This window comes from Myxocyprinus asiaticus, chromosome 42, assembly GCF_019703515.2.
Source record: "Myxocyprinus asiaticus isolate MX2 ecotype Aquarium Trade chromosome 42, UBuf_Myxa_2, whole genome shotgun sequence".
NCBI lineage: Eukaryota > Metazoa > Chordata > Actinopteri > Cypriniformes > Catostomidae > Myxocyprinus > Myxocyprinus asiaticus.
In genome coordinates this window covers 32,137,986-32,162,138 of record NC_059385.1, presented here as the reverse complement: position 1 = coordinate 32,162,138, position 24,153 = coordinate 32,137,986, and the positions used below count along the sequence as shown (strand labels likewise).

The 24,153-nt window shown below is 42.2% G+C and overlaps 1 protein-coding gene across 2 annotated transcripts in view; it reads right to left on the bottom strand.

The window, feature by feature from the left end:
• Positions 1 to 23,925, bottom strand: part of LOC127432643 (lysophosphatidic acid receptor 1-A) — a 63,719-nt gene extending 39,794 nt beyond the window's left edge. For both annotated transcript variants that reach the window (XM_051683961.1, XM_051683960.1), the window contains exon 1: positions 23,680 to 23,925. The gene's annotated coding sequence lies outside the window, so the exon portion shown is untranslated. The remainder of the gene's footprint in view (positions 1 to 23,679) is intronic.
• Positions 23,926 to 24,153: the final 228 nt, after the last annotated feature.

The window sequence follows — 24,153 nt, the reverse complement described above, 5'->3', positions numbered from 1 at the left end:
TTCTACATGGTATTATTGTGGTTAATGCTTTTATTTCTGTTTTAAATCCAAGTGTTGGTCAAGACTGTCCTTTTTGTTTTCAATGAGAGACTGTTTTTCACACTTTTATGCACTGTTTAAGGCTGAAGCCTTTATTTGATGTTTTGCAAAATCTTTTTTAAATGTTTTAATGAAGAGTTTTCTGTACAAACTTTTATTTTGGGGTTTAAATATGTTCAAAAATGAAAATATGAGTGTCAGTTGTTAAATTGTATTCTGGGTAAAGCCAAAATGTAGCCACATTAGTAGAAAAGATCAAATTGAGCAAAACAGAGAATATAATGTTGAAAAGGTATTCGCAACTTTGATTAAATCAAGACTTTCAATTGATTTTCATTTTTACAAAGCTATGGACTCTCTAACAGTTTTTGAAGGAATATGGTGTCATAAAGGAATTTTGTGTTCTGTTATTGAAAATGAACTTCACTTTGCACTTTTATATAATGGATTTAAAAATATTTTTGTATTGATTTTATATAAATATTTTTTTGTTAAATAAAGAATTTTGAAAAATAAAAAAAAATCTCTCTCTCTCTCTCTCTCTCTCTCTCTCTTTGTGTGTGTGCGTGTACATGTTTGGCTAAACAATGTCCTATATAATACTATATAATGTCCTCACTAATATAGTGAAACTGGTTGAAAACCCACTAGTGAAGACATTTTAGGTGGTCCTCAGTAGTAAAAAAGGCTCATAAATCTTAAAGTTTAGCTTTAAATCTACATATATGCACAGGTTTCTGCGAGGGTTAGGTTTTGAGGTAGGGTTAGAGGATAGAATATATCTTCAGCCCGCTATGAAATCAATGGAAGTCTATGAGATGTCCTCACTAATATAGTGAAACAAACCTGTATGTGTGTGTGGGCAGGTTTGGGAGGTTTACGAGGACATTTTTTTTTTTTTAGGTTACAAACTGGTAATTACAAGTGTATTATGCCATAAATGTGGTTTATGAGGACATTTCTAGTGTCCCCATAATTCAAATCTCTTAAAAAACATACTAAACTATGTTTTTTTGAAAATGTAATTTTGTTTTGTGAGAGTTAGGTTTAGGGGTAGGGTTAGGGGATAGAATATATAGTTCATACTAGTGCCCGACCAATATAACGGTATATTAGCCTTTCACCGATATATCGTATCAGCGTATATGTTTACCAATATGCGCCAATATGAAAACTTTTTTCAGAACATATAATGCAGAAAACGATGCTTTAGAATTGGTGTCATTACGTAGTTTGTCCAGCAGAGCGCGCTCCGACTCCATTGTTTACAGAGCTGACTCTGAACTGATGGTGGTTCTGCATACAGGGTGGAGTGAGTTGAGCGGTGTTTTCAAGGTAAGCTGCTAACTAGTTTGTGAAATACATACTGTTAAGTTAATAAACAATGACTCCATCATTTTATATAACTAATATAATGTTAACCCTGTGCCTGACAACCATGTCACTCCTGTTTATCACATCTGTTTGCTGTGTTAGCCAGCTACTGTATAGTTTGTCAGTGCAGTCAGTAATGTAGCAGATTGAAAGGTAAACATCAGAGCATCTTTTTGCAGCTCAGTAGACAACAGTGCGGTGGTGGATTGTGTGTGGTGAGTGTTGATTTCAGGTTGTGTTATTACGTATTTGGTGAGACACAATGCTGGAAAGTAAATAAAGTCCATTTTTTGCTCTCCGTGACAACGAGCTTATAGCTAACTAGCTAATCACGTAGCTACTTTGTTGTCAGCTCAGTGGAAGCTAAAGTGTAAACATGTATTCACCAAACTGTTTTGTTTAGGATTCACAGTTTGGTACCCCCTTCAACCGAACAATTCCAGTTGTTGCATTTACAAAATGTAATATTTAAAAGTCTGGTTCCCTATCTGTCACTCACTCGACGTTGTGTCGATGTAGTGACACTAGGGGTCACTCTTGGGAGCCCGAGACACCTCTGGTCTTTGATAAAAGGCCAATGAAAATTGGCGAGTGGTATTGGCATGCCACTCCCCCGGACATACGGGTATAAAAGGAGCTGGTATGCAACCACTCATTCAGATTTTCACTTCGGAGCCGAACGGTCATGCTCACTGAGTTGAATTCACTGTTCATTCACCTCTGCTGGATCTGACAGCGCATTTCAGCGGCTTCTCCCTCCTCTGCATTGGTGCACTGCAGAGAACGCCCCTGGGCGCTTCGGCAGAAAAAAGAAAGTATATTTTCCTGAAAGAGTATATTTCTCTAAAATAGTGGCACACACGGAACGTCTTTTTAAAGACGAGTCTTTTTAAAGATGCCTTTCCGATTGTATGTTATTCCTGGTTGCGGTCGTTACCTCTCAACTTCAGACGGTCACAATCGCTGTCTTTCATGTCTGGGCGCGACCCACATGGAGGCAGTGTTCATGGATGGCTCATGTTCTCACTGCGAGAACATGACCATGGCAATGTTGCGGTCGCGGCTTGCTTTTCACCCCAGTGGCTCCCCGCCTCAATCCTTCTACCTACGGGTTTGAAGCAAGCGCGGCTAGCACTGGGGGCAATTTGGGAACCCTAATGGGACCGCCTCCGCCGGTTACCCCCCCGCAGAACTCCCATTCCCCAGCACGCTCGTATGAGTCCGCCGGCTCGTCTCACGGCGAGTTCGACCTCTTGTTCGGAGCCCGCGAAGCTGATGAGCTCTCGAGCGCAGCATCGGAGAGCGGGCTTGTCCAGTCCGATGCAGAAGCCTCAGCTGGGCTCCCCCCTTTGGGGACGATTGCCCAGTCACAGGCTGATGCAGAGATGACGGACATGCTTTCCCGGGCGGCCGCGAGCGTCGGGCTAGAGTGGAACCCTCCGCTCTCCCATGAACCTTGGCGGCTCGATGATTGGTTACTGAGCTTGTGGCGCCCCTCAAAGCAGCCGCGCCCCGCTCCAGTGCCTTTCTTCCTGGAGTGCACGAGGAGCTGACAAAATTGTGGGAGGCACCTTTTACTGCCCGGTCCCGATTTCTCAGTTCCCCCGCCCTCACTACCCTCGATGGCGGGGCGGCCAGGGGCTATACGGTGATTACCCTGGTGGATAAGGTGCTCGCGGTGCACCTATGCCCACAGAGCGCCGCCACCTGGCGTGGATGCCCAAAGCTCCCATCCAAGCCCTGTAGGTTCACGTCATCCCTGACGGCCAAGGCCTACAGCGCTGCTAGACAAGCCGCCTCTGCCCTGCACGCCATGGCTCTCCTGCAGGTTCACCAAGCCAAGGCGTTAAAAGAACTGCACGAGGGTAGTTCCACCCCAGATCTGATGCAGGAACTGCGCTTGCCTTTTCATTTGATTTCGCCACATGCCCAAGTGGCTGCAGTACCCAACAGTTCAGCAAAAGAGCAGTTTCCTCCTACCCTGGGTCACATACCCGGTGTGCACGGTCGTCATCACGACCACCGTCCATCTTTTTTCCCTTGCAGGATTGGCGCTCCAGCGGCGGTCTCCCCGTCCCTGCGCGCCCAGCTGTGGCACACATCCGCCCCCAATGTGACAGTCTCCACGGGTTGCGAGGACAGGCCTCTTCCTCCCCCATCCCAGGCTGTTCCAGAGGTGGTCACAAGGAGCCAGGAAATGCTTCGATGTCCCTAGACTCAGCACAGCCACGACATGGTGTGGCACCTCGAGCTCTGCCCCGCCGCGAGGCCCCACCTGCTGGTACGTCCGATGACATTGTCCCTTTGGTCCCCCTCGCGCGGAACTTGATGCGTGGCTTGCGCTTTCCAATCCATCGTGATAGCTGGTCTGGACCATCCGACTCGGCTACGCGATTCAGTTCACCAACTATCTCAACAATTGGCTAATCCTAGCTCACTCTCGGGACATGTTGTGTGCACACATGGACTTGGTGCTCTCACACCTCAGCTGACTAGGGCTTCAGGTCAACTGGGAAAAGAGCAAGCTCCTCCCGGTTAAGAGCATCTCTTTTATCGGTTTGGAGTTGGTCTCATTGAGAGCGCGCCTCACAAACGAGCGTGCACAGTCGGTGCTAACCTGTTTGAAGGCGTTCAAACAGAAAACAGCAGTTCCACTGAAACTCTTTCAGAGGCTCCTGGGGCATATGGCATCTTCGGCGGTGGCCACCCCCCTTGGGTTGATGCATATGAGACCGCTTCAGCACTGGCTTCAGACTCGAGTCCCGAGATGGGCATAGTGCCGCGGGACACATCGCGTGGCCATCACACCGGTCTGTCACCGTCTCTTCAGCCCTTGGACCGACCTCTCGTTTCTATGGGCAGGTGTTCCCCTAGAGCAGGTCTCTAGGCATGTTGTGGTCATGACAGACGCCTCCAAAATGGGCTAGGGTGCTGTTTGCAACGGGCACGCAGCCACGGGCCAAAGGGACAACGTCGTCGGACGTACCGGCAGGTGGGGCCTCGCGGCAGGGCAGAGCTCGAGGTGCCACACCACGTCGTTGCCGTGCTGAATCTATGGACATCGAAGCACTTACCTGGCTCCTTGTGACCACCCCAGGAACAGCTTGGGATGGGGGAGGAAGAGGCCTGTCCTCACATCGGGGGTGGATTTGTGCCACAGCTGGGCGCGCAGGGGCGGGAGACCACCGCTGGAGCGCCAAACCTGCCAAACAGAGTGGTGGACGGTGGTCGTGATGACGGCCATGCACACCGGATACGTGACCCATGGAACAAGGAAACCACTCTTGCTGAACTCTTGAGTACTGCAGCCACTTTGGCATGCAGCGCAATTAAATGCAAAGGTAACCAAAAGATGGAGAGGTCTGCTTACTAGCTCCAGAGCAGCGGGTTTCATCGTCCCTGGGTCGCCCATCTCAAGGGCGCTTTGAAGCCTTTCACGGGTTCTGGGCGGCCGCGAGATGGGTGCCGTTTGCTTCCTGCGGTGGGCTCCACGCCGGGGGCCGGGCCAAAGGGGCGGGCTGCGGCGGAGCCGGTGCAGTCACCGCAGGGGGACGCCCTTGGCGACAAGTAGACAGGGTGCGGGATCCTGAGCCGCGCCGGGGCAGGATATGCCGGATAGCCTCCGTCTGCTGCTCCACCGTCGAGAATTGCTGGGCAAAGTCCTTGACAGTGTCGCCGAATAGGCCAGCCTGGGAGATGGGGGCAGCAAGGAATCGTGTCCTCTCGGCTTCACCCATCTCAACCAGGTTGAGCCAAAGTTGGTGCTCCTGGACCACTAATGTGGACATCGTCCGCCCGAAAGACCGTGCTGTGACCTCCGTCGCTCGGAGAGCGAGGTCAGTCACCGAACACAGTTCCTGCATCAATCCCAGGGCGGAACTACCCTCGTACAGTTCCTTTAGCGCCTTGGAGGACTTGCAGGAGAGCCATGCCGTGCAGGGCGGAGGCGGCTTGTCCGGCGGCACCGTAGGCCTTGGCTGTCAGAGACGATGTAAACCTACAGGCCTTGGATGGGGGCTTTGGGCACCCGCGCCAGGTGGTGGCGCTCTGCGGGCATAGGTGCACCGCGAGAACCTTTATCCACCGGGGGATTGCCGAATAGCCCTTGGCCGCCCCACCATCGAGGGTAGTGAGGAAAAGTAAAAAAGTGCCACCCACGACCTTGTCAGCTCTTCATGCACTTCCGGGAAGAAAGGAACGGGGGCAGGGCATGGCTTTGAGCGGCGCCGCGAGCCCAGGAACCAATCATCGAGCTGCAAGGGTTCAGGGAAGAGCGGAGGGTTCCACTTTAGCTGACGCTCGCGGCTGCCCGGGAAAGTATGTCGTCATCTCCACGTCAGCCTGTAAATGGGCAATCGTCCCCGAAGGGAGGAGCCCAGCTGAGGCTTCCGCGTCCAACTGGACGAGCCCACTCTCCGATGCTGCGCTCGAGAGCTCATCACTTTCGTGGGATCCGAATAAGAGGTCGAACTCGCTGTGAGACGAGCCGAAGGACTCATCCGGAAGCCCGATTGGGGCAGACGAGCGTGCTGGGGAATGGGAGGTCCGCAGGGGGATACCCAGTGGAGGCAGTCCCATTGGGGTCCCCAAATCGTCCCCAGTGCTAGCCGCGCTGGCCTCATACCCGTGGGTAAAAGGACCGAGGTGGGGAGCCTCTGGGGTGGCTTGCTTTCTTACGAAGGCGAGCCGCGACCGCATCGTTGCCATGGACATGTCCTTGCAATGAGAACATGACCATCCACGAATGCTGTCTCCGCGTGAGCAGTGCCCAGACACGAAAGACTGTGATCATGACCGTCAGAAGGCGAGAGATAATGAGCGCAACCAGGAAAAAAAGACGCGTCTTTAAAAAGATGTTCCATGTGTGCCGCTCTTTTAGAGAAATATACTCTTTTAGAGAAATATACTCTTATTTCTGCCAAAGCACCCAGGGGCATTCTCTGCTGTGCACCAGTGCAGAGGGGGGAGAAGCCGCTGAAATGCGCCATCAGATCCAGCAGAGGTGAATGAACAGTCGTGGGAATTCAGCTCAGTGAGCGTGACCGTTCGGCTCCGAAGAGAAAATCTGAATGAGTGGTTGCATTCCAGCTCCTTTTATACCCGTATGTCCGGGGGAGTGGCAGGTAAATACCACTCGCCAATTTTCATTGGCCTTTTATCAAAGACCAGAGGTGTCTTGGGCTCCCAAGAGTGACCCCTAGTGTCACTACATCGACACAACATCGAGTGAGTGACAGATAGGGAATCACATTTTCTATGCTTATAAAACCATTTACACTACCAACTTCTTATGAATGTGCTTATGAATGTGCTTATATTGCTGGGGTTTGACATGAAATTGATTATATAATAGGACGCAGGCACTGGAATAACTGGAGAAGAACCTCAGAATTAATTTGCACTTGACTCAGCCCATTAACACTTTGTATGCGAAATTTCGCCAAACCCACTTGCGCCTAGACTTAGTGCATGCTTGCATGAAAATACCAAAACTTCATGGCCATGCCCACTGACTTTGCACTTTTGACTGAAAGCATAGCATCTAGTATAGAATAAATATATTTTATTTTGTTCTACGTACAGTAAGACATTAGTTCCCCATCAAGTTCACACACAGGGATGTTTCTAACTATAAGCATTATATAAGTGGCCCCCGAGCCACCAGGGGGCCCCGCAAAGCAAGGTCATTTATATATATATATATATATATATATATATATATATATATATATATATAAGTGAAATCCGCGAGTAAGGGTGTTTTTACACCTGGCTCGTTTGGAACGTTTGATTCGGAACCTGGTGCGTTTTCTCCCTTGTTTCGGTTAATTTAAGCATATATGAACACAGCAATAGCACTCGGATCTGCACCAAAACAATCGATCCTCCTGAATGAGGTGGTCTCTAATCTATTTGAAATTTTGCCTTGTGAAAGTGAACCAAACTAAGAAGAAAATGCAACATTGTAAAAATTTTGCCACTGTTTCGGAACAATTTAAATGACCTACAGGTCTGAAAACACTCAGGCAGCTGTTATGGCTCAGTTAGGCAGTTATAGGGGTCCCACTTGTGGCCCGGGAGGGAAGGGAGAATGTAACTGCAAGAAGAAAGCTATAGCTAGATGTGCACAAGCTAAAAGAGTTTTTCATCATCATGAAGCGCACCTACAAGTCAGGAGTGGAATAAAGAAAAAGGAAGAGGAGGAGAAACACAGCCAGACCACTGATAAGAAATTAATGTAAGCCAGCTACATGGCAAGATGGTGTTTATTCATTGTCATGTATTATATTGCAACAATTAGTTTGCTAACATTTTGCAGTCGTGTCCCATTGTATATAGTTTTGTATTGTTATTAATAGTAATTATTTGTTCATTTACATAATTATTTATTGTTCATTTTTATTTATTTATTGTAATTCTTTGTGTGTGTGTGTGTGTGTGTGTAGTTAATATATTCCAATTTTAAGTTACAATATTCAAATTTGTTGAAGACTGTATTGTGGTGTCATTCTTAGTTGGGCCTGAATCCGGTGGGGGGGGGTTCGCTTAGGGCCCCCATATGATTAGAAAATGTCCTGTTCACACAGGTGCCATAGCAGTAACCACAAGTGTAGTTCATCACATGAACTTTATTTCACCACTTATGTTTGACAACCACAAAGTGTCCATTTTTTTTTTTTACAGTATATACAGGGCTTAATAATAACATCCGCCAAATGCGGGTAGAACTCGGCAGGGGCAGTTAACTCCATCACTTTCACTAACCATTTTAGAGCGTGACATTTTCAGGATTTTTCCTGCATAAAAAATTCAGTGAATGTCATGCTGCTGAAGCAAATTAAATTGAATTCAGTGCTTTATAAGGTGTAAATATTATTTTTGTCTGAAATGCAGGCCCATCTTTTGTGTGACGGGATTGAAGCCTGATTTTCTCTATCACAGACCCACTCACGCAAGTGAACCGCTCTGCACTGTTCTATCTCTGAAGTGCGCATTAACCTGGCTTCCCCCATTATCCACACTTTATCATTATGCGTGCTCCAGGACAGGATTGCGCAGATCTTCTCAGGGTAATCACATGCTAGATTCAACCAGACTCCATCGATATTGCGCCGCAGATCACAAAACTTATGCAACCCATTAGAAATTTTACACAGGTTGTTTTACATTACAGCTCTTTGAAGGAAGTCAAATATCTTAAACGGCTATACAGCCTCGACATTATAAACAGCACTGACGAGGAAAAGGGGGAAACAACAATCTACACATCATCACCCTTAGACTACTCAAATGTATCATGTTTTTTTTTTCCTGTAGTAACACTTGTTGGTATTATAACAGAACTGATTCATATTAAATCTATTAGGGTGACTCTATTATCTATGACTCCTGCATTTTTATTACAACTGTAAAAGTTAATGTTTCTAATCATTACTTTAAAATGGCACCAAAATCAAACATTACTTTATAATAAAATATTGTGCAGGAAAACTTTGTGAGAATCAGGTTGGGGAATGAGCAACAGCACCAGCCTAGCTCCATTTCAGTATTGGTCCCCTGCCTGTCTGAGAGCACAATGCAGGCATTGTTCTGCACTCATCCTGTAAAAAAGCAATGAAACCAAATTGTTACAAAGAATAAGATGTTCGCGTTGGAAACATCAAAATGCTGCTAATTTATGCCCATAATAAGGCATACATCTGCAAACTCTTAACGATCCAGTAAAGCAGTGGATTTTCATGTTTCAAAAGTAATTGTGCTCTACAAAAGACATATTACAAGTGATAATGTCAATACTGGTGTAAAGTTTTTGAAACTGAGAACTCACGACAAACAAAGCACTTTCCCGGAACCCGCATCCAGTATTCTTCATCCTAGAACAACTATTCAAGAACATCATCCAGACCCCACAAAGACAGCTTAGTTTGGGGACAGTTATTTGTTTCAGTCCTTCACTTGGTCCCCTCATGCAGATCTTGTAATCAGTGTCTTAAATACTTGTTTGGCATACTCCTGCCAAAAGTTGTTCCACCCAAACTTGCACCCAGTTGCAGAGGCTGTAATAGTAACTTTCCCTTGCTTCCTCTGGCACCCTAAGGCTCTGGCATGGCCATACAGTCATGTGAAAAAGATAGGACACCCTATGAAAACCTTTGTCTTTTTCAACATATGGACATTAGATCTTCATTTTAACAATATTGAGAGATGGAGGTAATATAAATAAATTAAAACAACTGAAGAAATGTCTTTTTAAAATTATTTGTAAAATGTACTTAATAGAAATGCAATTTTTGGTGAGGGAAAAGATAGGACACCCCCACATTTATTTACTACTTAAAATGCATAAAATTAGAATCAGGTGCGCCACATCAGGTGCAAAAAATTAGAACATCATTAGAGAGGATTGTGGAGGAGCCTTTGCACTGTCCGAAAAATAATTTACAAGTGGAGAACATTTAAAACAACTGCCAACATGCCCAGGTCAGGCCGTCCTAGCAAGTTCAGCCCAAAAGCAGACCGCAGGACGTTTAAAGAAGTCTCCAACAATCCTAAAATGTCATTTCGGGACCTACAGGTAGCTCTTGCCACAGCTGATGTCAAAGTACATGCATCTACCATAAGAAAGAGACTGCACAAATTTGATTTGCATGAGATGTGTGCAAGGAGGAAACCCTTGCTGTCAAAAAAAAACAAACAAAACAAAAAAAAAAAAACATCAGGGCAAGACTAAAGTTTGCCAGAGAGCACCTAGACAAAGACCAGGACTTCTGAAAAAATGTGCTTTGGACAGATGAATCCAAAGTTGAATTATTTGGGCACAGTAACAGAAGACATGTGTGGCGCAAAGCAAAGACATCATTTGAGCACAAGAATCTCATATCAACTGTGAAGCATGGAGGTGGAAATGTCATGGTTTGTGGCTGCTTTTCTGCAGCAGGGCCTGGCCAGCTCACTATCATAGAATCCACTATGAATTCTTCATTGTATCAGAGGGTGCTTGAGGAAAATGTAAGACCATCTGTCCAAAAATTGAAGCTGAAGCGGATGTGGACTATGCAACATGACAATGACCCAAAACATTCCAGTAAATCCACCAAGGAATGGCTCAAAAGAAAGAAATGGCGAGTTCTGGAATGGCCAAGTCAAAGCCCGGATTTTTATCCTATTGAGATGCTGTGGGGTGATTTGAAACGGGGGGGGGGACTGATTTCACTGTAAATTTGCTGACAATAGGTTGAAAGTTCTTCAGCTGACATCGATCTGTGCTTTCTGAAATTCTATTCACTGTCCCCAGTGGCCAAAGAGAGAATTGTTGTTGAATGCATGAGCACGTGTGAACTATAGTTTTCAGGTGAAATGTCCACAGAGGGGCACCAAAAGTGGAATGCATAATTTATTAACTGTACCCCCAAATGCCAACCCTAAACCTAACTTAGTGGAGTAAAAAAAAAAAAAAAAAGAAGAAAAGAAACGTTCAATTCACGCTCGACCACTGTCCCATATTAGCCTGGACGTCCCATATTTTAGCAGAAATGAAGATGTCCCGAATGGGATGCCCACTGTCCCGTATTTTAGCTTCAAGGGGGACCCAAACCCCACCCCACGGTCAGATTATGAAATGTCTGGTATTGAAGACATTGTTCAATATGGCAAAATGGACGGTGAAATGCTCGAAGGGGGACTACCCCTGTATTGAAGTGCTCAAAATGCTCAAGTGTCCCGTACTAAATCAATATTCGGTGTGACCACCTTTGCCTTTAAAACGGCGCCAATTCTCCTAGGTACACCTGGACACAGTTTTTCTTGGTTGTTGGCAGATAGGATGTTTCAAGCTTCTTGGAGAATTTGCCACAGTTCTTCTATCTATTTAGGCTGTTTCAACTGCTTCTGTCTCTTTATGTAATCTCGGACTGACACAATGTTGAGTTGGGGGCTTTGTGGGGGCCATGACATCTGTTGCAGGGCTCCCTGTTCTTCTATTCTAATCTTTTCTATTTGCAAATGTTTGGAAGTCTAACATTTATATTTCCTTTTGACATACTAAAGCTGAAGATATAAATAACCATCTTAAGACAAATGCTTTTGTGAGACATCTTATGTGCCTAAGACTTTTGCACAGTACTGAAGATACCATATCAAAAACATTAGCATGTGTGTGTCAATACCAAAATGTCACTAGTTTCACAATCTTTGACAAAATGCTTTTCTTTTTTAGTTTCCCTGGAAATGAAATCAGTCAAATGCACATTTGAATGAAACCTTCAAAAGTGATGCCTCCTTTTTTTAAAAATGGAAACATTTAGGCTTAGAAATTATGATTACCTGATAAAAATACGACAACAGTATTTTATTAAAGCATCTGTTTAAGAAAACAGATCTGTTTTTAATCCTGCAATCATGCCACTTGGTGACACATTTTACCACGTTATGAATTTGTAAAAATATAAAAAGTGCAAAATGTGATGATAACTGCTTGGACCAAAGTGCTTTACAATTTTCAGGACAAAAGCCACAAGGCTATACTATAGGGTAGAAACACTGATGTCAAACTGAAGTGAAACTGAATCATAAGCAAATTGGTGGAGGCTTCATCAGTCGTCAATCAGAATTAAGCCATTAAACAGGAACACGTGTAAATGGAAATATGAATGGAACTGTTCAATTTAACCCATTTAAACTGGCTTATGTAGGCCAAAAGTTATATCACAGCAGTTCATGCTAATATAGCCAAGTATGTAGCGGGGGTGGGTGTGAGAAGCCATCTGCTATAAAAGCCAAATGTGAACATCAACTGTTAAGATTATAAAAAAAAAAGCATCCCCCATGATAAACCTGTTTTCCCATTTCTAATATAATATCTAAATTTGTTTTATCCTTCTAAATGAGAGAACACATATGTGTTAACAATATGGCATATAAAATTGACATATTCACCTTATGTGCCAGTGAAACTAGTGCACAGCCATCTTTAAAATGTTGTCTTGAAACTTTGGTGTTGGTATCAAAGTGTTATTAGCTAGCGAAGTGGATTTACAGGTTGTGGAGTTGCCAAAGTTATCATGAGTATTTTATAGTGTTTAGGGGATGTCATAAAAACTGGAAGTAGATGGGGAGATTTTAATACAAGAGAACTTCATTCATAAATCCAAAAAGATCCTACCTTTATACTGTGGACGTACTGTAATGCCTCTGAGCTTATGAAACTCCAAGAGAAAACAGAAAATCATTAAAAATATCACTGAATGACACCTCTGGCCTCATCTTATAGTGAAGGTGAGCAGATTTTTTGAGTGTTAAACCGGGACAGAGGAAGGGGTAAAACCACACACACAACACATACATACACATGTGTGTGTGAAAGTGGATGTTTTAATTTATATTCAGTTTACAAATATTTTAATTACATTTAAGCCTTTTAAAAATGTGTGGTGACAACTTAATATTAAAATGTTCAAAAGTATTATCCTTTAATGTCATGAACTTTCATGGGAAATAATACGAGCTGACACTGTTGGAAATTTCATGTCAACTACACATTTTAACACAAATTATTAACAAGTTGAAACCTACAAATTAAGCAGAATTCCACGTACAGTATAATAATGAAACACTTGTATCATGAAGAAGTGCAGTGTGTTATAGCTGTCCGAATGTGATCTGTCAGGTCCAATTTATCTCTCTGGGAAAAACGATCATTTACACTGACAGCAAAACACCTCACTAGCATTTTCACATAATAAAGTGGTGTTGACTTTAAAATACTTTCTGTGCTCTTACATGTATTCCTTTTTAATAAACTCTTCTCAGTAGCTTCAATACAAACTGTGAGTTAGATGACAAAATCTGGAAGAGTGGAACACTGAAAAGGGGTGGGGCTGAATAAGGTGAACAGCATAGCAGTATATACTGTATAGTGTTCATGGTGTTGCATTTTGCACACAGAATACTTTCTAATGTTTGTATCTGAAGATGCTACAGTTCAAGCCTGAATATGTTTAAGTTTTGCTAATTTAGGCCTACTCTTCAGTCAAGTTTTAACTCAGGCACTGTTAATGAGGACTGCATATATTTTAAGCTTGTAGCAAACTAACCATGTTTAGCTACAAAACATAGTTTTGGTTTGCAAACAAAGAGAGCATCTTTATGTTCCCTATCTATCACTCACTCGACGTTGTGTCGATGTAGTGACACTAGGGGTCACTCTTGGGAGCCCCATACATCTCTGCTTTTTTGAAAAAAGGCCAATGAGAATTGACGAGTGGAATTTGCATGCCACTTCCCGGATATATGGGTATAAAAGGAGCTGGTATGCAACCACTCATTCAGATTTTCTCTTCGGAGCAGAGCAGTTGAATTCAGTGCACTGAATTCAACTCCCTCCAAAAACGCACCTCAAAACTGCTGGATTTACAGCGCATTTCAGCAGCTTCTCCCTCTCTGCACCCATGGAGTGCAGAAAACACCCCTGGGCACTTCGGCAGAGCAAAAATAACAGAGTATATTCAAAAAGAGTATATTTTCATTCACAAAAAGAGCAGCAAGAACATGACCATGTTCCTCATTGTGAGAACATGACCATGGCAACGTTGTGGTCGCGGCTTGCCTTCGTAAGAAAGCAAGCCACCCCAGCGGCTCCCTGCACCGGCCCTTCTACCTATGGGTTTGAGGCCGCGTCGGTTAGCACTGAGGGCGATTTGGGGACATCAATGGGACCACCTCCGCCAGGTATACCCCCATGAACCTCCCATTCCCCAGCATGCTCGCTTGCCCCGATCGTGCTCTCGCATGAGACCGCTGGCTCCTCTCAGTGCGAGTTCGACTTCTTGTTCAGAAATTGGGAAGACGATGTGTTATCGAGCGCAGCATTGGAGAGCGGGCTCGTCCAGTCTGACGCAGAGGCTTCGGCTGGGCTTCCTCCTTTAGGAATGGTCGCCCAGTCTCACGCCGACGCGGAAATGATGGACATGCTTTCCCGGGCGGCTGCGAGCGTCAGGCTAGAGTGGAACCCTCCACTCTCCCCTGAACCCTCGCGGCTCGACGATTGGTTCCTGGGCTCAGTGCGCCGCCCACAGCCACACCCCATTGTGCATGAGGAGCTGACAAGATCATGGGAGGCACCTTTTACTGCCCAGTCCCGGTCTTTCAGCTACCCCTCTCTCACTACCCTCGATGGTGGAGCGGCCAGGGGGTATCCGGTGATCCCCCAGGTGGATAAGGCGCTCGCGGTGCACTTGTGTCTGCAGAGAGCTGCCACCTGGCACGGGCGCTCGAAGCTCCCATCCAGGGCCTGTAGGTTTACGTCGTCCCCGATGACTGTGGCCTGCGGTGCCGCTGGACAAGCCGCCCTGTACGCCATGGCTCTCCTGCAAGTACACCAGGCCAAGGCGCTAAAAGAACTGCAAGAGGGTAGTTCTGACCCAGGATTGATGTAGGAACTGCGCTCGGCAACCGACCTCACATATCTTCTCCCAAGAGTGACCCCTAGTGTCACTACATCAACACAACGTCTTGTTCCCTCCATCAGGGAACGGAGATTACAAAAGTAACCAGGACGTTTGTTCCACCTAGCGGCATTTAGTCCCCCTTGAGGTAGTTGGTACAGTACAGCCTCATTTAGTGTATTAAGCACTAAGCAGTAAACAGAATGCACTCTTGCATAAGCCATATGTTTTTAAAGGGTTGATAAAAAAACAAACAAAAGGTATTTGGTCACAAAAAGCTACAAAACTGAAAAGCATCTCTTGTGTTATAAAAGTACAAAATAAATAGAATAATGAAAATAAAACTTGTGTATTAATAGAAGCCATTCTTGTTTTGGGTTGGTGCGTAGATGGTCTCTTCTTCTTCTGCTCCTTTTCCTGTTGTGGTGGTTAGCAAACAGTGTTGCATTACCACGCACGCCCCCTTCTGGATTGGAGTGTGGCTCGCCTGTGACTGACTCAAACGTATTCTTCGTCTGACTGCATGCACCGAACCGTGGTGGTTCGGGACAAATTCATGTACCGTTACACCCCTAATAAATACCACACACACACATGTAATGGGGACTTAAATGTCACAGAATTGTAATAATGACCCATATTTACAGGCGTTCCTGTGCGAGACGCTGCTTTACATTGAAAAACAGCGCAGACGGATCCAAACGACTTTCAGTGCGAACTTTCCCTACTAAACTTGAAATGAAAAATGCTTTAATACAACGACCAGGAAGAAGAGAGAAATGGAGAGAAAATGCATAACATGAAAATAGTTTATTTCTCCTTGGATTAGTGTCGTTGTTTTGGCAGTAAATAGTGTTTATCACAAGGGAAATGTAAGAAAATCATGTTAAGTGTTTTAAATAAACCTGTACTACTGTACTTTTATTTTGTATCAAAAGTGCTGCAGTTTTTCTTACCTACCTCTCTTCCAGAACGAGCTCTGACAGATGCAATAAAATGTAATGGCATGTCATGAATAGGTGCGCTTACTGGTGTTTTAAAAACCTAATGGTGGGAAACAATTAACATGCACTCTATTGTTATATAATTTTGACAAAATGATCTTGCTTCTGACAGAAAACATGACAGAAGATGTGCGCTGATTGTCACTGATCTTTTCCCCCAGAGTGCAGTGTATAAAGCAAGAGCGGATATCTCACACAACTCACACGAAAGGTGTGTGTTTCAGGTCCATTTCTCTCGATTTGTGAAACATTCTCTGCAGTTTAGGTGTGTAATGCTAAAATATGGGACATATGGCATTGCGTATGGATTTCTTACGGAATGCAATTTTTTCCCCTTAATTATGGGACGATTCCTTATTTTACAGGACATTTGGCATATTTTTTTAAATTAATTATACCTCATACTGCTTCAGCGTGAGTGTGACTCTCTCTCTCTCTCTCTCTCTCTCTCTCTCTCTCTCTCTCTCTCCACTCACAAATTCCCTCAGTAGATGATGGCGGTGACAACGGATGTCAGGGGTGGAGAATGGCAGAATTCAAGTGATAATGCACCAATTACAACAAAATATCACCAGTTTCACAAAGCAGCATCCAATACAATTAAAGGGAAACTAACATGACAGTAGATTATGGACTTCTGAAGCAGCAAAACAAGAGGTATACTGAGGGTATACACAAATATTGATCCTTATAAGTCATTATACGCAAACAGCCCTGGGAACAAAGTAAGCATACAGCATATAAGTGCGTATGGCCCTGACTACACCACTGATTCACACTAAATACGAAACGAACAATAGATGAATTTGCGAGACAAACTGCCGTTGAAGGTCTATTTCTACACACTCTCATGGCGAAATAGTAAGGATTCATACGACTTTTCTTAATTTGGCTAATTCGTATAATATCTTATGACTGCACTCGTATGAATTCGTACAACTTTCACTACAGCCAATGACTTTGCTGGACATTGTTTCCATCTAATACGTGACAATTACTTGCTTCTGTCACACACAACAGCTTTCCATCATGTCTGCACACTCTACTGATCGATTAGGTTTAGATAAGGGGTTTGGGTAAGGGCATAATATTAATAAGCAGGTCCTTAACACCTCGTATGCGAAATTCACGTTTACTTATGTATTAGACATCCGGACATTTGCATGCGATGAAATTGTACAAATTTATATGAACAAACTCGTACAAAATCATACAAAATAGCCAACTCTTAAAATATGTAAAAATTTTCATGAGACTGGGTTGGTCTATTCACACCAGGACCAAACCTAAGATGTGAATAGTACATAGTCACTCCCGAACAATAGAAAATGCAATTTGATTCCAGTACACCTGGTGCACAACATACAAACATTAATGAAAACATTGGTAAAGCCTGATAACAATTTCATAATTGCAAGATTACTTAAAATAATATACATTTAATAAAAACTCACCATTCGGATTTTTTCTGCAGTTCCTTGACATAATAACTCCCCCCTCTCTGCTTTTTTGTAGCTGCTGTGGTGTTTATCAAATAATTCCTTGTGCTCATATACCAAACAGAAGAGCTGCTCCATTTCCATCTTCAACACTGGTTCCTAGTTTAACTTCTTTAGGTGTTTCTTGTCTGTTTGGTCAGTAACTTATTGGTTGCATTAGCACCCCACTACACGCTAGATTTTGTTGCTGCAGCGGCTCGGGACATATGACTAAAAGCACTTATCTCATTGATCAGTCAGTTTTCATCGCAGTCTGCCCAGGTGTGAATAGTGCCATAGAAATCTATTGTTCCTGTTTAAAAGCTTGTTTGCAAGAAGCATTCATACTGAAAATTCTGGCTTGGTATGAATAGGAAATTTACTAAATTGCAGTAATTTTCTGTATAAATTAATGTATTACAGTATTACAAATGTTAATAAGAATAGGCAGGTTTATGAAAATAATATCTTAATATTGAAACAAAAAAAAAATATCTTTTCATTTTGGAGTGAAATATGACAGGCAGAGATGCCTGGGAGAGTTTTTGTGATATTCACTCTACTTTAAGTAAAATAAAGCAAGAGAAGTCATCACACAAAGATGACTTTGAGACTTTGAAGTACACCAGATTAGGCACCATAAACTCAGTAAGGATGTAAAACTATAAAGATAACAGTTTGACACCAACTCCACAACAAACCTTATCATACGAGGATAATGCAATGTTTATCAGTGAATCTTATAGCTTAACTAAAAGAATTGTTTTAAAAAAAAAAAGTACTACAAACCTACCCTAACCCAATGTCTCACACATCCCAAAGCAACAAACCAAAACCCATATCAAAAACAGAACCACACATATGAAAATAGCAAGTTATATCCTTGCACACTCCACCAAGTGAAGGGACCTCCAAGCCATGCCCACTGGGCCCATTTATTTAGAAAAAGCTACTGCCCTTAATTGAAGGCCACTGAACACATTTTAGAGTTTGATATCTCCCTTCAGCAGTTCTTACATAGAGCAGGAAGGGCAGTAACCAATACTTGCAACCCAGCTGCACCCAGTCCTGACCTCGGAGGTGATGGAGAACCATGTGTGTTGTTTGTAAAGGGGAAGTTTTCCTGTCTAGCTCACAGAAGACCAATCACTGGACAGATTAAACCACTGGCACAAAATATGTTAGGTCTAGACTTTTGAAAAGTGCACAATGAAATGAAGTAGGTGGAAAGGTGTGGCCTTGTGCTGGTTGAATGTATTCACTTTTCTCTACATAATGTGTTGCATCAAGTTAATCTCACACAACTACAATAGTCGAGTTCAAGGAGGAAAATACAGAATTTTAAATATTTTTGCTTATGCACACTTATCTGCAATTTAATCCCGTATTACTTTCTTTCTTCCATGAAACACAAGAAGGTTAGCAGACTGTTGATGCTGCTCTTTTCCATACAATGAAATTAAATGGAGACTGGAGCTGTCAAGCTCCAAAAATGACAAAGAAACACCATAAAAGTAAACCACACAGCTTTATATTGGTTTCTAAACAAGACATACCACATCATTTATTTTCTGAAATAGTTCTGTGATGCCTAACAAAAAGTTTTGCCTTTGCTTATGTAACAGGAGCCAGCTGGTACGTGATAGCTGTGCAGTATTTGTAAACCTCACTCCCCTGGCATCAAGAGGCACACTAGCGACGGACGGTAGAGGCTGAAGCCTTTAGACTTCTTGTTAGCGTGCCCGCCTACCATGCCGGTTGACATCAGTTCGAATCCCACTCGGAGCAGGTCAAGCAGGAGCGGTTACACTAACAACAAATTTTGTGTTCCCTCTGGATAATTTTGGGTTCCCTCGCAACACCTCTATTCATCCCTTACAAAAATTAGCCATGGCTTTACTATAGTAACCATCGTTGAACTATGCTATTTGTAGTAAAACTACAGTACCCACAACATTTACCATGTTTTTACTACAGTAGCTGTAGTTCAACTATGGTATTTGTAGTAAGACCATAACCAGACAATTTACCATGACTTTATGTATGAAGTTTGATTGGTAAACAATGGTTTCAATGTAAAAAAAAGATGTCCTTATGAAAATTAACCATGTCCATGGTATTTCATCATTGTAAACTTGCAGCAACCATATAGCCATTTACTTACTTTTTTGAAGTACAGTAAGAATCATGTACATGTATCACAGATTAACCATGGTGTTACTATACTAAAACTAATCATGCTATTTTGCAGAATGATTATGATTTTTATTACCATAGTTCCCGTTTTCCTGCATTATAAGTATAGTTTTACCATGAATGTCATGGTTAAAATATGGTTATTGTATTAAAAATTATCATAAAGGATGTATAAAGTTATTGCGGGGAAACGCAAATCTTTTGCGAGGGAATGCAAAACTTATTGCAAAAGAACACTTTTTGTGAGGGTGCAGCAAAGCCACATAAGGGGATTAATCAGTATAACCACAGATAAATGTGTCCACAAGTGGTAAAGATAATTATGCTGTTTTATTCCTGTCATTTTCTGTTTGCCCTAATATGGTGTTTGGTTCCTGTGTTACTTCCTGTGAGACTTCAGTCATGTGCAATCATGTGACGGACTAAGCCCCGTATGCGGAAGTAAACAAGGATACAAAAGAAGCCGGTAAACGGCGAGAAGGAAGTGGTGTTTTACATTCATGAGTGTTATTGGATATACGTACGTTCTAAGGATTACTGTTTCGCGCATTCGAGTTGGAGGATAGAGGACTCTATTCGTCTCTTTGTGGTGTTTTCTACCATATTGGATTACTTACCAGAGAGGAACATTCAACATCGCGCTGGTTGGATTTCGCGCTCCCGGGACATTAACTGTCATTACGATGAGACCGAAACAATCTCACCTTGTATATATTGAGCACTGGAACTTTGAAAAGCTTCACACTCACACACACACGCACACACTCGTACTTTGTGCACGGTACTGGTAATTGTTGTGATCACTGTTTGTTTATTGGTATTTACATGTTTAAAACACTTTGGGTTTTTCATACTGCTTATGTCTGGTCTTCTTCATTGTACGTTTTAACATTCATTCACAGTAGGAAAGATAAGTACCTTCATTCTTGTGTAGCTATGCTAATGAAGCGGAACGTTACAAGGGAACTAGGGCTGAAACGTTTAGTCAATGTTATAGACAACATCGACAATAAAAAATTGTTGACAAAAATGTTTGTTGTCGAATAGTCGTTTGATCTAATGTAACTTAACATGAGATCACATTAAACTCTTAATGATGAAGCGTGAGAGCAGCACTGCAGCTTGAGCCTGACAGAGGAGAGGAAGAATTACACAGCTCACAGCACAGATGCACTCTAAACTTTCCAAACAGCTTCAGGTTATTTAGATTGCAAAGTATGAGGGAATTATAATGCAAAAATACAAAATAAGTAAATACAGAAGCACTGTCATCGTGAAATCAAGCAGAGCCAGATCTGGCATTCTGCTTAAGTAAAACATGCATGTCAGAGCATCTAAAAGGCAAACAACCGGGCATTATATCATTAATGCATCCTTTATTAAAGTTCAATAATAAGAATTGGGTCATAAACAAACTCAGAAAATGGCATTTCTCTGTGCGGTCAGCGCCGCTTCTGTGGGTCGCGTGAAGGGGGAGAGATTGAAACTGAACACGGCTGATGCACACTGAGCGTTTGCTGCAGCAAGATTATAATATGAGATGGCTTTCGACGTATTGAATCACAATATACTGTATGTGTCACGGTGTGTATCTTATTGTGAAGAAAATCGGTGATACGCAGCTCTATTTAGAAGAGTGAATTTGTTTTTGTGAGTTAAAGATGGATCGAAGTGAACATAAAGGTGAGAGAGTGTAGTCTTAGCCCATTATACAATGCAAAGAAATGCATTTTTGATTAGTCGTTTTTGGCTTGTTTTCCAAAAATAATATTTAAATCACCTTTAAAACAACATAGCTTTAGGAGCTATACTGCAGAAAAAAAAAAATATTTTATTGGAGAATGTTGAATACAATATTTAATATTTAATTATTTTAAAATATCTAAAAATAGCCTAGTTATAACAAGATACATTTACATGAGAAGCATCATATTAGATATTTAGACTTGCTTTTAGAGAACATATCTTGTATATGAGTATATTTTTTCTTTACTGCACTGGCAAAAGTATGAACAAGTGAAAAACTACACTTATATACAAAATACACTTAAATTCAAGATACATTCTCTGAAAGCAAGTCTTAATATCTTATATGTTGCTTCTCAAGTAACTGTATCTTGTTTTAAGAATTTTTAGACAATTTAAATGGAAAACAAGACAAAAACTCTTGATTACAATAGTATTTTTATTTATTTTTTGCAGTGAATTTTATTCACTTAATAACAACAAAAAAAAAATTTTAATCTTGTAATTTAGTGGATATCATTTAGAGGTATTTTTAAAAGATGATTTTGTCTTCTTTATTGTTAGTAAGCACACGTGATGCTCCTGTTCTACCTGCTCTGTACTGGATTTGACTGGCATCTCCTACATGGGAGGCGGGTGCGCTAACAAGGAGGCTAAAGGCTACAGCCTCTAGCATCAGTCGCTAATGCACCTCTTGAGGTCAGGAGAGTGAGGTTTATACACATTGCACAGCTATCTATCAACTGGCCACCGTTACACTCACTCCCCTAAACCTCACTCCCATCCGGGTCACGGCACCATTGTAACGCTCCTGTTCTACCTGCTCTGTATGGGACTCGAACCGGCGTCTCCAGCATGGGAGGCGGGTGCGCTAACAAGGAGGCTAAAGGCTACAGCCTCTAATGTCAGTCGCTAGTGCACCTCTTGAGGTCAGGAGAGTGAGGTTTATACATATTGCACAGCTATCTATCAGCTGGCCACCATTACACACGTTTAATACAACCTTTTAAGTCGAGGCACAAGCTGAATAGTCGGTTAAGAGCTAATAATTAATTGTTGCAATAATCGCCTGAATAGTCGAATAATCGTTCTAATAATTGTTAGATTAGTCGATTATCAAAATAATCGTTAGTTGCTGCCATAGAGGGAACAGAAACCTATTTAAAAAAATAAATTCTCTCCCTGTACTCTGCGGGGCTCCATACAAAGACACACAAGAACCCATGGTGTTTGTCATAAATATGGTCAAACCTGGCAGTCTAAAGGTGCAATTTTTCAAGACAAGTTCAAGTGGGATGTGACAGTTGTCTTAGAGGACAGGATTATCAATGAATAACTGAATAATTTGGGCCTATTGCTAAAACAAAGCTATCACATGACTTCAGAAGACTTGGAATATAGCACATGAGTCAGAAGGACTACATTCAATACATTTGTTTAATTATTTATTTTACAGCTTGGCAGTCCCAGTAACCATTTACTTTTGTTGTATGGAAAAAATAATGCTTACAGTAAACAAAGATATTATGTTTAATGACTTTAAAACTAGAGAACACTTTATTAAGGTTAGTGTTGAATTAACCTGAATCATGTCTGAATAGGTATACATACAGATTCCAAGGCATGTTTTTTGGAGTTGGCCAGAAGGGCCAGGGATGTTTGACTGCTAACAATCTGAATTTATAAAGGACCACATCTGGTTGTTGCACAGTGCCTTTAAAAAATAAATAAATAAATAAAAACCGAATGGGACAAGTCCACTGTTGTTAGGTACATGTTATCATCTTCTTGTGAGTGTATAGTCTATGTGGGAAGAGTGGGGTTGGTTTTAGTAAATTAGTGCAAACACAGAACTTTGTCACCTTTGGCAACAAAATGCATAGCCTACAAAAAAACTTCAAAGGGTCATATCTGCAGGCTTTCTTCAAATATAAGCATCTCTAATCTAATATGAGGGTGGCTAAACTAATTAGGTGCTGAGAGTAGTGAGTTTATATATATATATATATATATATATATATATATATATATATATATATATATATATATATATATATATATATATATAATTCCTCAGCCTCCTCCGTCGAATACTGCCACGCGTTAATGCCTCTGAGATACGAAAGTTGCATGATTAACAGGTAATGTGGCCTTACGTCTATCGGTAGGCCTATGTATATTTATTATAGTGTTAAATATCAGTATAGAGTAGACACTACTTTAATCATGACCATAAAGTGTATGGCAGTATAAATGTGATTTCATGTTTTGTTTTGTTTTTTTGGGTGGAGCAAAAAGAATATAAGTAAAAAATAAATAAATAAATAAAAATACTAGTTTAAATAATCGTGAAAAAAACATATCACCTATATTTTTCATATAGTAAAGCCTTGTACTTACTTGTGGTTGTGACACAGAAATCCAACAAATTTATCCCAAAACTGAATCGTAACTCCCCAAATTCCTAAAAGCTTCAAAAACTCCCAAACGTTTGGCTAACAAAGATGCCTCTGTTGTGTTTTCTCTGCGTTGTTTAATCCACGGATGTGTTGAATATTCATTTTATGTCCTCGCATTTGCGCGCAGATACGGCATTTGAACTGTAATAATTCACCTCTGTCCCGTTACTCTGAAGAACTGCAGCACCGAGACACAGCAAAGTGTGTGTGTGTGTGTGTGTGTGTGTGTGTTGTGACGTCAGAGAGAGAGAGAGAGAGAGAGAGAGAGAGAGAGAGAGAGAGAGAGAGAGAGAGAGAGACGCACAAATGCAAACACAGGCACTGTAGGCGCACTGGTGAGTGTGGATAATCGAAAACACATTGTAAGCGCACTCAGCATTAAAGGTGAATTTTATAAACAGCCAGTGAACCATCT